The sequence below is a fragment of the Schistocerca serialis genome, chromosome 3 (assembly GCF_023864345.2).
Source record: "Schistocerca serialis cubense isolate TAMUIC-IGC-003099 chromosome 3, iqSchSeri2.2, whole genome shotgun sequence".
In the NCBI taxonomy this organism is placed as follows: domain Eukaryota; kingdom Metazoa; phylum Arthropoda; class Insecta; order Orthoptera; family Acrididae; genus Schistocerca; species Schistocerca serialis.
Window position 1 is genome coordinate 1001577518 of NC_064640.1, and position 13433 is coordinate 1001590950.

Here is a 13433-nt window from a genome sequence, read left to right on the forward strand (position 1 = left end):
ATACATCAACGTATAAAGAACCTTATACTTCCAATATGTCCAGTCATAAAGAGCTGCTCTCTTGTACTGTTGAACAATATCTTGCCAGTAGCACTACTAATGATTCCGAATTGCACCAAACGGAAGTAATATGGTATCTTTTATCCTACTGGTGCCACTGGAAACTTTTTCAGTTTTATAATGCAGTGTTCCTCATATATGTCAAAGTTAGTTTCAGAAAGTTTCTAAGATAAATAAAGGTTGGTTGGCTGATTCAGGGGAAGGGACCAAACAGCGTGGTCACCGGTTCCATCAAATTATGGAAGAATGGGGAAGGAAGTCGGCCGTGCCCTTTCGAAGGAACCATCCCGGCATTTGCCTGAAGCGATTTAGGGAAATCACGGAAAACATAAATAAGGATGGTCGGATGCGGGTTTGAACCGTCGTCCTCCTGAATGCGAGTATAAAGTATGAAAAGGTATGAACTTGCGAACAATAAAAGTCGAGTTAAAGCATTGTTACTTCTTTCCTATATTACATTTTAGATTACGCGTACGTGTTCAATATCGAAAGAGAACTGTTACGAAAAAGAAAGGAAGAACGTCGTCTTCTGAAGTTCAGGCTATCAGCTATGGGACCTGTAGACGAAACCCTCACGACGATTAATGTATTATGATTGAAGATAAACTGGTTATTTTTCTAGTGAAGACCCCTGACCGAAAATGTTCAGTTAGGCTCCTGCGGGGCGTCGAACTATCTCCTCCACCTCCTCCTCCTCCTCCTCCTCCTCCTCCTGGAGTGCTGTGTTTGGTAGCCTTGCTTGTTACGCAAACCATTAGCCATCAGAGTAAGGTGGACGGACAGTTCTCGCCTGCAGAAGGCTTTCTATGTTAGTTGGACGGTAAACTAATAATTTTCAAGCGGTAACCCATGTCCACAATACTATGGCTTGAGCACACTATTCTATCAAGCGAAATTTGTGATTGTATTGATGATTTCTTGGTACAGAGTGTACAGCATGCTATCTTGGATAGAGACTCGTCGAAAGATGTAGAAGTAACTTCAGGTATTCCGCAGGAAAGTTTGCTGGGACCATTGCAGGCCACGTTTTGTGCTAATGACGTTGTAGATAATAGTAACAACAACCTCAGTTTTTATGCAGATGATGCATTTATATATAATGAAGTAATATCCATTCGGATATTGATCATATCTGAAAGTGATGCAAAGATTTACAGATCCTTTTAAATGTTTTGAAACATAAAATTAAACACTTCACAAAAGGGAAATAACGTAATTTCGTGTGAAAAAAATATATAAAAGTGGTCACTAGAAGCGATCAAAACATAAAAATCGCTGGGGGTAACAATTTGGATGGTTATTAATCTCATAGGCTCAGTCATACATAAAGCAGACGTCAAACTTCGGTTCACTGGCAGAATACTTGAGAAATGCGATGTCTGCAAACATGATTGCTTACATAACATTCGTGCTACACATCCTAGAATATTATCAGTTGTGTGGGACCCATACCAAATAGAACTAACAGGAGATATTCATCGTATACAAAGAAGGGCTGCACAAGTAGTCACAATGTTTGACCCATGGGAGTGTCACAGAAATGATGAAGAAACTGAACTGGCAAAAACTTGAAAGATTGACACAAACTATCCCTAGAAAACTTACCTTCAAGTTTTCTAGAACCAGTTTATAATGCTGAGTCTGGGAATACACGAGGGTCGTTGAGTAAGATATGCAGCTCATTTTCTTCTCTACGCAGGGTGAATTTATTCGTGATTTCGATACACTGTATAGTTCCAGAAATCTTTGTCTATAAAACCCTATTTTTCAACGTAATCTCCGTTCGATTATACAGCCTTACGTCACCTTAGTGTGAGAGTCTGTATTCCGTCAAGGTAATACTTTAATGGTCTGATTCTTAAACAAGTTGTTGCTGAATCAGTAACTTCCCCTTCATTTCTGTAGCGCTCCCCGTGGAGTCCATACTTCACTGAGCCAATGATACGAAAGTCAGAAGGCGTGAGACCCGTGCTGTAGGGCAGATGAGGAAGAACAGTCCAACTAAGTGTTGCGATATTCTCTAGGGTTCGCGGACTTGTGTTATCGTGGAGAATGAGAATTGCGTTCGTATTATTGTGGCCACCAACACGATGTAATCGATTCTTTAACTTCCTAAGAGTCTCATAACAACTTCAGAGTTGATCGTTTGACCACGAGGGAGGACATCGAACCGCTTCACAGTGCCAGAAGCTTGTAGCCGTGACCTTACCAGCTGAGGCTACTGTTTCGAACTATTTCTTCGGATGAGACGTTGTGCGGTGCCTTGCCATGGACTGCCGTTCCGTTTCACACTCAAAACGCTGAACGGGTGTTTCATCGCCTGTAACAATAACTGAAGTAAAATCATCACCACCCGCTTCATAACGTGCAAACAATTAGGCGCAGATGTCCCTTCTTTTCTCTTTATGCTCTACAGCTAGGCTTCGAGGAACTCAGCTGGCACAAAGCTATTAATACGCTTACTGATGGACAAGTGTGTCTCCGATAATTATTTAGTGCAGTTAGTTCATGAGCCCACGCGAATAGTAAACGGTTGTGAAAACACATTTGACCTCTTAGCAACAAATAATCCCGAGTTGGTAAGGAGCATCAAAAGGAATACAAGAATTAGTGTACACAGGGTTGTCGTAGCGAGATTGAACAATATAACCACCAAATTCTCCAAAATTAAACGAAAAATATAACTGTTCAAAAAAGCAGATAAAGTATCACTTAATGCCTTCCTGAGAGACAATATCCACTCCTTCCAAATTAACAATATAAGTGTAGATCATATAAGGCTTCAATTCAAAGAAAATGTATCGACAGCAAATCAGAGATTTATACCAAATAAATTAACAAACGACGGAGCTGATGCTCCTTCGTACACAAAACAGGTCAGAACACTGTTGCAGAAACAACGGAACAAAATTTAAACAGACGCAAAACCCCCAAGATTGGCGATCTTTCACAAAAGCTCGAAATTTAGAACCGCCTTCAATGGGAATAACTTATAATAGTTTCCACAACGAAACTTTGTCTCGAAACCTGGCAGGAAATCCAAAGAGATTCTGGTCGTACACTATGTGATCAAAAGTATCCGGACACCTGGCTCAAAATGACTTAAAAGTTCGTGGCGCCCTCCATCTGTAATGCTGGAATTCAGTATGGTGTTGGCCCACCCTTAGCGTTGATGACAGCTTCCACTCTCGCAGGCATACGTTCAATCAGATTCTGGAAGGTTTCTTGGGGAATGGCAGCCCATTCTTCACGGAGTGCTGCACTGAGAAGAGGTGTCAATGTGAGGTCTGATACGAAGTCGGCGTTGCAAAACATTCCAAAGGTGTTCTGTAGGATTCAGGTCAGGACTCTGTGCAGGCCAGTCCATTACAGAGGTGTTATTGTCGTGTAACCACTCCGCTACAGGAGTGAATTATGAACAGGTACTCGATCATGTCGAAAGATGCAATCACCATCCCAGAATTGCTCTTCAACAGTGGGAAGCAATAAGGTGCTTAAAACAGCAGTGTAGGCCTGTGCTGTGATAGTGTCACGCAAAACAACAAGGAGTGCAAGCACCCCCTCCCCCCCACCCCCCCCCCCCCCCCCCATGACAAACACGACCATACCACAACACCACCTCCTTCGAATTTTACTGTTGGCACGATACACGCTGGCAGATGAAGTTCACCGGGCATTCACTATACCAATACCCTGCCATCGGATCTCCACATTGTGTACCGTGATTCGCCACTCCACACAACGTTTTTACGCTGTTCAATCGTCCAATGTTCACGCTCCTTACACTAAGCGAGGCGTCTTTTGGCATTTACCGGCGTGATGTGTGGCTTATGAGCAACCGTTCGACGATTAAATCCAAGATTTCTCACCTCCCACCTAACTGTCATAGTACTTGCCGTGGATCCTGATGCAGTTGGAACTCCTGTGTTTTGGTCTGGATAGATGGCTTGGTCGTGCGGTTCTAGGCGCTACAGTCTGGAACCGCGTAACCGCTACGGTCGCAGGTTCGAATCCTGCCTCGGGCATGGATGTGTGTGATGTCCTTAGGTTAGTTAGGTTTAAGTAGTTCTAAGTTCTAGGGGACTGATGATCACAGCAGTTAAGTCCCATAGTGCTCAGAGGCATTTGAACCATTTTTTGATAGATGTCCGCCTATAACACGTTACGACCCTCTTCAACTGTCAGCGGTCTCTGTCAGTCAACAAACGAGGTCGACCTGTACGCCTTTGTGCTGTACAGTCCCTTCACATTTCCACTTCCCTGTCACATCCGAAACAGTGGACCTAGGGATTTTTAGGAGTGTGGAAATTTCGCGTACAGACATGTGACACAAGTGACACCCAATCACCTGACAAAGTTGGAAATCCGTGAGTTCCGTGGAGCGTCCCATTATGTTCTCTCAAGATCTCTAATGACTACTGAGGTCGCTGATATGGAGTACCTGGCAGTAGGTGGCAGCACAATGCACCTAAGATGAGAAACGTATGTTTTTGAGGGCGTCCGGATACTTTTGATCGCATAGTGTATGTGATGTATGTTAACGGCAAAACACAATCAATGCCTTCTCTGCGCAATAGCAATGGAGATACTATCGAAGACAATGCTGCCAAAGCAGAGTTACTAAACACAGCCTTCCGAAATGCCTTTACAAAGGAAGACGAAGTAAATATTCCAGGATTCTAATCAAGAACAGCTGCCTACATGAGTAACGTATAAGTAAATATCATCGGAGTAGTGAAACAACTGAAATCACTTAATAAAAGCAAGTCTTCTGATCCAGACCATATACCAATTAGGTTCCTTTCAGAGTATGCTAATGCAATAGCTCCATACTTGACTATTATATACAACCGTTCGCTCAATGGAACATCCGTACTCAAAGATTGGGAAGCTGCAAAGGTCACACCAATATTCAAGAGAGGTAGTAGGAGTAATCCATTAAATTTCAAACCCATATCATTCAAATCGATATGCAGCAGGATTTTGGAACATAAATTGTGTTCGAATGTGATGAATTACCTTGAAGAAAACGGTGTATTTACACACAGTCGGCAGGGATTTAGAAAACATCTCTCTTGTGAAACACAACTAGTTTTTTATTCGCATAAAGTGTTGAATGAGAATGCCTACAGTACGCTTGTGCATTTTCTTTTAGAATACTGCTCCGCTGTGTGGGAACCTTATCAGATAGGATTGACGAAGTACATCGAAAAAGTTCAAAGAAGGGCAGCACGTTTTGTATTATCACGGAATAGGGGAGTGTGTCGCTGAAGTGATACAGGATTTAGGGCGGACGTAATTAAAACAAGTGCGTTTTTCGTTGCGACGGAATCTTCTCACGAAATTCAAATCTCCAAATTTCACCTTCGAATGCGAAGATGTTGACACCGACCTACACAGGGAGAAATGGTCATCCTGATAAAATAAGGAAAATCGGAGCTCGTACGGAAACATATAGGTGTTTGTTCTTTCCGCGCATTATACGAGATTGGAACAATAGAGAATTGTGAAGATGGTTCAATGAACCTTCTGCCAGGCACTTAAATGTGATTTGCAGAGTATCCATGTAGATGTAGATGTAGATGTCAGCAGTTTCAACAGAAATGTTAAGCTGAGCACTGAGTTGTTTGATCGTCATTCTTCCATCACCCGAGTAAGAGTGCCCACATGTTGCAACATTGCAGGCGTTACACTGTGTGCGGCCAGTCTGCGAGTGAGATATCAGACAGATATCCTTCTCCTTGTTCTGCTGACGACAGACGTTTCTCCCAGCGACTTTCAGTGCTTTTATTCACTGACCGGCATCCGTAGACATTCTGTAAACGACTGTGAATATTTGTGATGGTCTGATTTCCCGCTTGAGTAAATCCAGTAAGTGATCTTTGCTTGGAACACACACTAGGAGCAGATTCTATTTTGAAGGCCGTTTATAGCGCAGTTATTTAACGCGAATTATGTGAGATTGCGTGGAAATGTTTAAGTACATCGCTAACAAGATTAAATTTTTTCTGAAACAAAATTGATAAAAAAAATGTGTTGTATTAGTTGTTGAAAGTCCCTCGTACTACAGCCCCCAATTTGTAGCCCCGTAGGGATCCCGAGGACAAGAATAGGATAATTGCAGCGAGCACGAAGACGTTTCAACAGTCACTCTTCCCCTGTTCCAGACGTGAATGGAATGGGAAGAAGTACTAATAACTGGTAACCTGGAAGTACCCTTTTCCATGCACTTCATAGTGGTTTGCCGAGTATGGATGCAGATGTAGGTGGTGATGGGTGTGCCTTACCCATTTCATTAATAAACCCAAAACGAGCATCGAACCTTGCATAAAATTACAAACTGGGTTCAAAATTTTGGTGTACAACTTAACTGCATAGTATACATCATCAGTGCAGTGACGGAAATACATGGTGAAATACATACGGCTATACTCTCGGTGCTTGATTCATGCAATAAGATCCTCGTCTGCTGTCGCAGGAGTAGTCTCGATACCCGACAGTCAAGAATTGGAAGATATAACGCCCTTGGTGGCTATGGAATCGTTTATCATTACATCGATTTCGGTAAATGACGTCCAGATGGTTTGACATGTGCATCAAAGTGAGCTGGACCTCTGTTACTCTGCAGCCACTTTACTCGTCGAACCCTTAAGGCCTCCTCACACCTAACGTGAAGACATTCGTTGACGGGGAACTGATCGAATTTTAGTACGTCACAACTCGGAATTTTGCGTTCCAGAGAATTGTCAAGCATGAAAGAGTGAATAAATGAGTCAGATTTCTGCTAAGTGGAGAGGAACGTAGCCAAGGAAATGGACAATCGCTTTCTACGTCACAAGCAGAATACAGAAAACGCCATACTGAATTAAGTCGTAGGCAGTTAAATTCCATATTTGATGAATTTTATTTTGTAACTTACGACCTATGAATAAATACTGTTTCAAAACACCAGCGCATTGGACATGTCTGGATAGCGCGTCTTTATTGGTACGATTTGTTGCAATAAAATGGCGAGAAACATCGTACTTATGGTTTGGGAATTTTTGTATTTAGTTGTTTACATGTTACAGGTTGCATGTCATGACAAATGGTTCAAATGGCTCTGAGCACTATGGGACTTAACATCTCAAGTCATCAGTCCCCTAGAACTTAGAATTACTTAAACCTAACTAACATAAGGACATCACACACATCCATGACCGAGGCAGTTTTCGAACCTGTGACCGTAGCGGCTGCGCGGTTCCAGACTGAAGCAGCCGGCGCATGTCATGACAGTATGGCGTTTCATGCAATGGCGCACTGAAGATTCATGAAGAACGTGTCCCACTTTGTGCGATTTTTAATCATTAAATTACGAACCAGACACTGCCAACTGCCGCAAGAGAGCGCTGTGGTCACAAATCACGATGAGGTGCGCGTAGCGAGTGATGTGCCAGCTCGTTTCGATGCGTGCACCAACCACGATGAAAACTACATCTGACATGCTTCTCGATGAGAAACACGTCTCGTGCGAGGATGGCTTTAGTGAAATGTTATCCAATAGTATAGGAAGAACACCTTTGAGAAAAATTGTTCAGTGCGAGTAGACCTCGAGCTCTAAAGCATTCGTACAAACTTAATTATCTATGCAGACAGTTCATCCATTCCGGGAATCGAGAACATCTACGATATCGATGTTGATACTAGTAAAATGTAGGTCCTGGGAATTCCAAGACATTCGAGAATGTTGTAATTTTAAATTTGAAGTCGGATAACAAATGGAAACGAAATATTTTTGGCTTATAAATTAAGTTTCCGGGTTTTTTGCTTTGCTTTTACTGTTAAACCCTGTTTCCTGCCAAATTTCATGACTGTAGGTCAACGGGAAGTTCCATGTTAGTTTTAATCATAGAGATTGCAAATATCAAAACATGTGACATAAACGGCCGTATCTTTTTACTGCGTTGAGTTAGAGGATTGTATTTGTCACACCTCCAAGGGATCTTTGACCTAAGTGCGTCAAATAAATTTCAACTTGATACCTTTACCCATTCGTGAGAAATAGGGGTTTTAACACACGAACGGGCAGTAGGGTAACAAATGACAAAAAAATTTTTCGTGTAATATAATTAGAAATTTTTTTCTGTAGTTGCTTTCGTTGTAATTTGAAACCTTACTTCTTCCCAAATTTCGTGATTATAGATCACGTGAAATGCCCTATAGGTTTTGATGAGTAAGATTTTGAGTATGAAAATATGTGACATATAAGACCGTATCTTTTGACTGGACTGACTCAGAAGTTTCAATTTTTTACACCGCCAAGGGACCGTACACATTAGTATGTGGTGTACATTTCAACTTGATAAGTCCACCCGTTCATGAGAAAAGCGGTTTTTAGCAGTCGGACAGAAAGACAGACACACGAAAGAACAGACGGAAAACAAAGTGCGCCTATAAGGGTTTAGTTTTTACCGATTGAGGCACGGTACTATAAAATATAGGATAAACTGTCCCTTCGAGTCTGGGTAGCATCAGAAACAGTCCACTGTCTTGATCACAAACTAGCCTAAACGGTAGGTTCACACGAATCATGCGTTGTTCACGTCTAACCAACTGCGCAGGTGGATTTTCGTTTGCCCAGATATGAGTGTTGTGCGAGTTTACAGTGGACATGCATTCATCAATCATAAGCACCCCAAGTTGGTACTTGGGGCTGGAGGCCATGTAGCGCTGTACATATAATTCGGTAACAGCGGTTGACAAAAACGGTTCAAATGGCTCTGAGCACTATGGGACTTAACATCTGAGGTCATCAGTCCCCTAGAGCTTAGAACTACTTAAACCTAACTAACCTAAGGACACCATACACATCCATGCCCGAGGCAGGATTCGAACCTGTGACCGTAGCAGTCGCGCGGGTCCGGACTGAAGCGCCTAGAACCGCTCGGCCGCCGCGGCCGGCACAGCGGTTGAAAAAGGAGGTTTTCCACTATTGCATATAGTCTCTGTAGATGATATGGATGTAGCTGTTGTTCACAAATATCACTTCTTATGTTAGCATCACACGTGCCCAAATTTGGTGCAACTTCATAGATACTGGTTCCCCTTCAAATATCTCAAAATGTCCAACTCAAAGGCAACTAATCGAACTGAGCATGGATGGCCATCATCCATTTTTGGCAGAAATACAAATGATATAGTATTCAGAAGGTTTTCCACAAGGGCAGAAAATCTGTCAACACCGCATGCGTCTACTGAATGTACAGTAAAATGTAAGAAGGGCAGAACCCACACTTTGCTATATGTACAAGCTACGTTAAATACTCCTGGATGAAAAGTCAATATCTTCGTGCAACTTCCCAGTATTTCTTAGTCTTCCTCGAACTGATCCAGACGTCGAACGATACAAAACATTTTTCTTAGGAAAACTTTCTGCATACAGTCATTCGACAATTCCGCTTTTAACTTTGCTATATGCAAGTAGCTTATCGGTCACGTCAATAGTTACGTTATGGTAAATAATGCTGTCAACAAAGTTACTGCCCTGGTGCACAACTCAGCTATGTAACCGTAATCTCCGTGTGTCCGCACTACACTGATGGTCTAATGGGATGCATAAGTAATTATAATATCAAATTTTAACAACGCCATTTTCAAACTGTGACACGAAACAGGACCCAAACTATGCACTTCCGAACAGGGGTTTTATCACGAAAAATTTCGTCTTCCTGAACAACATTGTCATGATGTTTTCTATTCATCCTGTTAAAGGTATGACTGCAGTGGTGACCCGATCGACCTTTACTAGCGCTTATCTTGTGATACGTGTTGTACCAACTAAAACACTGTATTAATAGACCGTAGTTGTTCCTTTTACTTTTGCTCCTTGCCTACACATAGATAGAGGGGTCTAATACTTAACTTTTAAGATCTGAAATAGCACCACCGACGCTTAATCACACAGGTCTCAAACGAATAAATAGTGTTTCAGTTTGCAATTAAGTTCGTAAATAGTCAAATTAAAAGTTTTTTGTTATTTCTCTGTATTTGAGAACGAGAACTCCTAGACTAATTTGTTTCTTAGTTTTTATCAATACTGGGAGTAGCTATATGTCCTCCGACTGTTTCGTACATTGGATGTTACTTCTCGGATCCTTACAGGAACTAACGAAAAGGGAAGAAGTAGATAGTCCTGGGACTGTGAGACGCATTGGTCGGTATGTAATTGATGGTTTAAACAGGTACATGTCCACTGGTCTTCTGTTTCTGTACTTCTATGTAAAACAATGCGTTCTTCTGTCCCCACGTCTTCTGGGCGAACAATCAGTAGTTATATACTGTGGAAATGTGAAACAAACGGATGAGAGAAGAAAACCTCTGGTAAACAAACTAGAATACCACGAATACAAATGAAATGCTTGTGATTACTTAAAATTTATTGCTGTTGTGCTTGGCTACAACTTTATTTCATGAAGTATTCTTACTTTCTTTGCAAATGGGAAGCAGAGCAAGGATGAAGAATAACCCCTGAAAGGAATGGTCAGGTCGAAGAACAACAAATCAAAAACCATAAAGATGTAGTACATAAATCACATTTGAATGCAGTAAATTATTATTTACCATCAGTACATAAGTCTTAACATGAAGAAAACTTGTGTTAAGGCGATAGATAATAGTGGAATTGGATTCACACATGCCGATAATTATTCAAGACCAAGTTATACAATGGTCACAGGAAGAATCGCTGTAGGGTTCACATAGGGAAACGGATGAGCGATAACAATTTCCACCACACGCACAATTCAGCTGAAAGAAGGGCTTGGGAAATTTTTAGGGAAGATTGAGTGCAGTTTCTTCAGATTCCACATGGCACAAAGCTTTGCATATGATGTACTAAACGAGCGTAGGACGTGTCTTGCCTTTAAAACTCCATTTTGTGCAACCTCACTGGAATTTCCCATATATAAGTATCGAATGAGAATGGCGACAGTTTCTGCCAGCGCATTTCGGACCTAAAAATAATATATCAAGTGAAGTCGAGTACAGATGTGTTGGATGACTGTTGTCATACACGCAAATTACAACACGAGATGCAAGAGTGCTCTTTACAATTATCTAGAATTATCAAAGGTTTGTAAAAATGAATCAGACGTAACTCGAAAACATTACGTGAGATAGCAAATTCAAAGATTTTTTTTTTATTCTGTGGAACAAGGTAGCGAAATCACCCATTTCATTCATGAGACACATGCTTTCTTAAACTGTTGAATCAGCTGATTAACGGAAGAATGTAAACAATGTTTTACATATTCATTCTTGTAGCATGGAAACAGTATGTTCATGAAAATCAGTTCCGCTTCGAGCCTACCATAGGAGTTAGTATATGGAATTATGGAAAACTGTATACTGTCAACAAATATATTGTAGGAATCGATCACGGACGGCAGTATGGAGGTTTCCTTGAACTAATAGTCTTCGCGAAGAAAGTTGTCAAGAGATTCGGCCTTCATTCTTTGGTAGTAAAGTCCTTGAGGCCAAAAACGCAGCTTCTGGGTACGACGAAAGAGTAAATCAATCCACCAATAAACAGCTACCCACGTATAACGGACAGTGCTCATTTGATATCGTGTGCTGCTACGTGGAATATCTTCGAGAGCAAGAAGGTAAGACAGGTCGTGATAGTTGTCAAGGTCTCGCTAAAAGCAGTGCGTCAATAGAGCACGCATATTTCACTGTTAGTGTTGTGTTATTTACCAACAGGTAAAGGTGCTTTTGTGCCGTAAGTGCGTGAATTGTGTTATAAATAATGCAAAAAGCAGTGCGTTCGGCGATATTCACCTTTGTGCGGGGCGGAGTAGCGAACAGAATAGCGCGCCCTCCGTCTCTGCGAAAGCGCGTTTACGGCACGAGGAATGCCACCGTTTCGCTGTGTCGAGTTGCTCGTGCGGGGGCAGCGGTTGACGCATGCGCAGTGGCGCCGAGCCTCCAACACGCCAAGCTCGCTGGGGTAGGAGCGATCAGCATGCCAGCCGGACAAACGTCATCGCATACCGATCGGACACCTGTAACGTAAGCTGAAGCCCGCCGTGCTGCGTGCTGCGCCAGCACACTGATACCGGAACCGCCTCGCCGTAGGCTGGATAATACCGACAGCCAGCCATCAAAGGCTGCAACGTACGAATAAAATTCTTTGTTGGAGTTTCACATTGCTACGACAGCAAGGTTAGAGAAGAGACGGAGCACCAGTACGGTCTTAACACTGGTCAAGGAGCTTTTAGCTGGAATGCACATAACACTTCGAAGAAGAGTAAAAATATTTAAAACGGCTGGCAGGATTTTCTGAACGCAAGAGGAAAAAATTCCACAATTTCTTCTGAAGCATCCTGCACAAAAAGGACACGCAATTTTCCTGGAGGAAAATGCAAGTCGTGTTCTAAAATAGAAAATGACTAGAACGGTACAGAAATAAATGGTTCAAATGGCTCTGAGCACTATGGGACTCAACTGCTGAGGTCATTAGTCCCCTAGAACTTAGAACGAGTTAAACCTAACTAACCTAAGGACATCACAAACATCCATGCCCGAGGCAGGATTCGAACCTGCGACCGTAGTGGTCTTGCGGTTCCAGACTGCAGCGCCTTTAACCGCACGGCCACTTCGGCCGGCAGGTACAGCAAGGCATTCAAGCTCCGAACACATCTAGATTAAATTTACGCACTTAATGTTCCTTTAGCTGTGGAGACCAGATAAAACGGTAAATCGGTGGAAAGGAAAGCAACTTCAGTAACAATTACAACAAAATAGTATACAGCAGACGCAAAGGAACTTCATTAGGGCTAGACAGGAAGTAAAATCGTGTAGGGGTGTAGACCAGATGCCACAGGAAAAGCTAAGTAAACGACACCAGGATCTGACTTGGTCTACACAGCATCTAGGACATCGTGCCACTGATAAATGGAAAATGAAATTAACTAACTAATCACACACGTGAAATAGTAATACGTATCACAGTATTTTTAAGGTTGTTGAAATGTCGGTTATGTGATTACATGTTAGACTTGGTTGAAAAGACACTATTTCAGTTTTTCCACACACTCTCGTATGAATTTATTAATAAGCATTATCAGTGGCAGTAGGTCTCCATTCTTAACAAAGTTAAGCGAACGAGTATAGGAAAACATCCGGTATATTCACACATACGGCAGTATAACTGGATGGATAAAAATCTACTCACCAGGTGGCGGCAGGAGAAAACATATAAAGGCCAAAGAACTGTGCAAGATTTTGTGGCGGTGGCTCCTTCTTCTGGCAGAACGGTTGAAGGGAAGGGAAGAGGGATGAAGGAAAAGGACTGACAAGGCCTAGAAAACGGGGAGATTTCGGAAAAGTCGCCC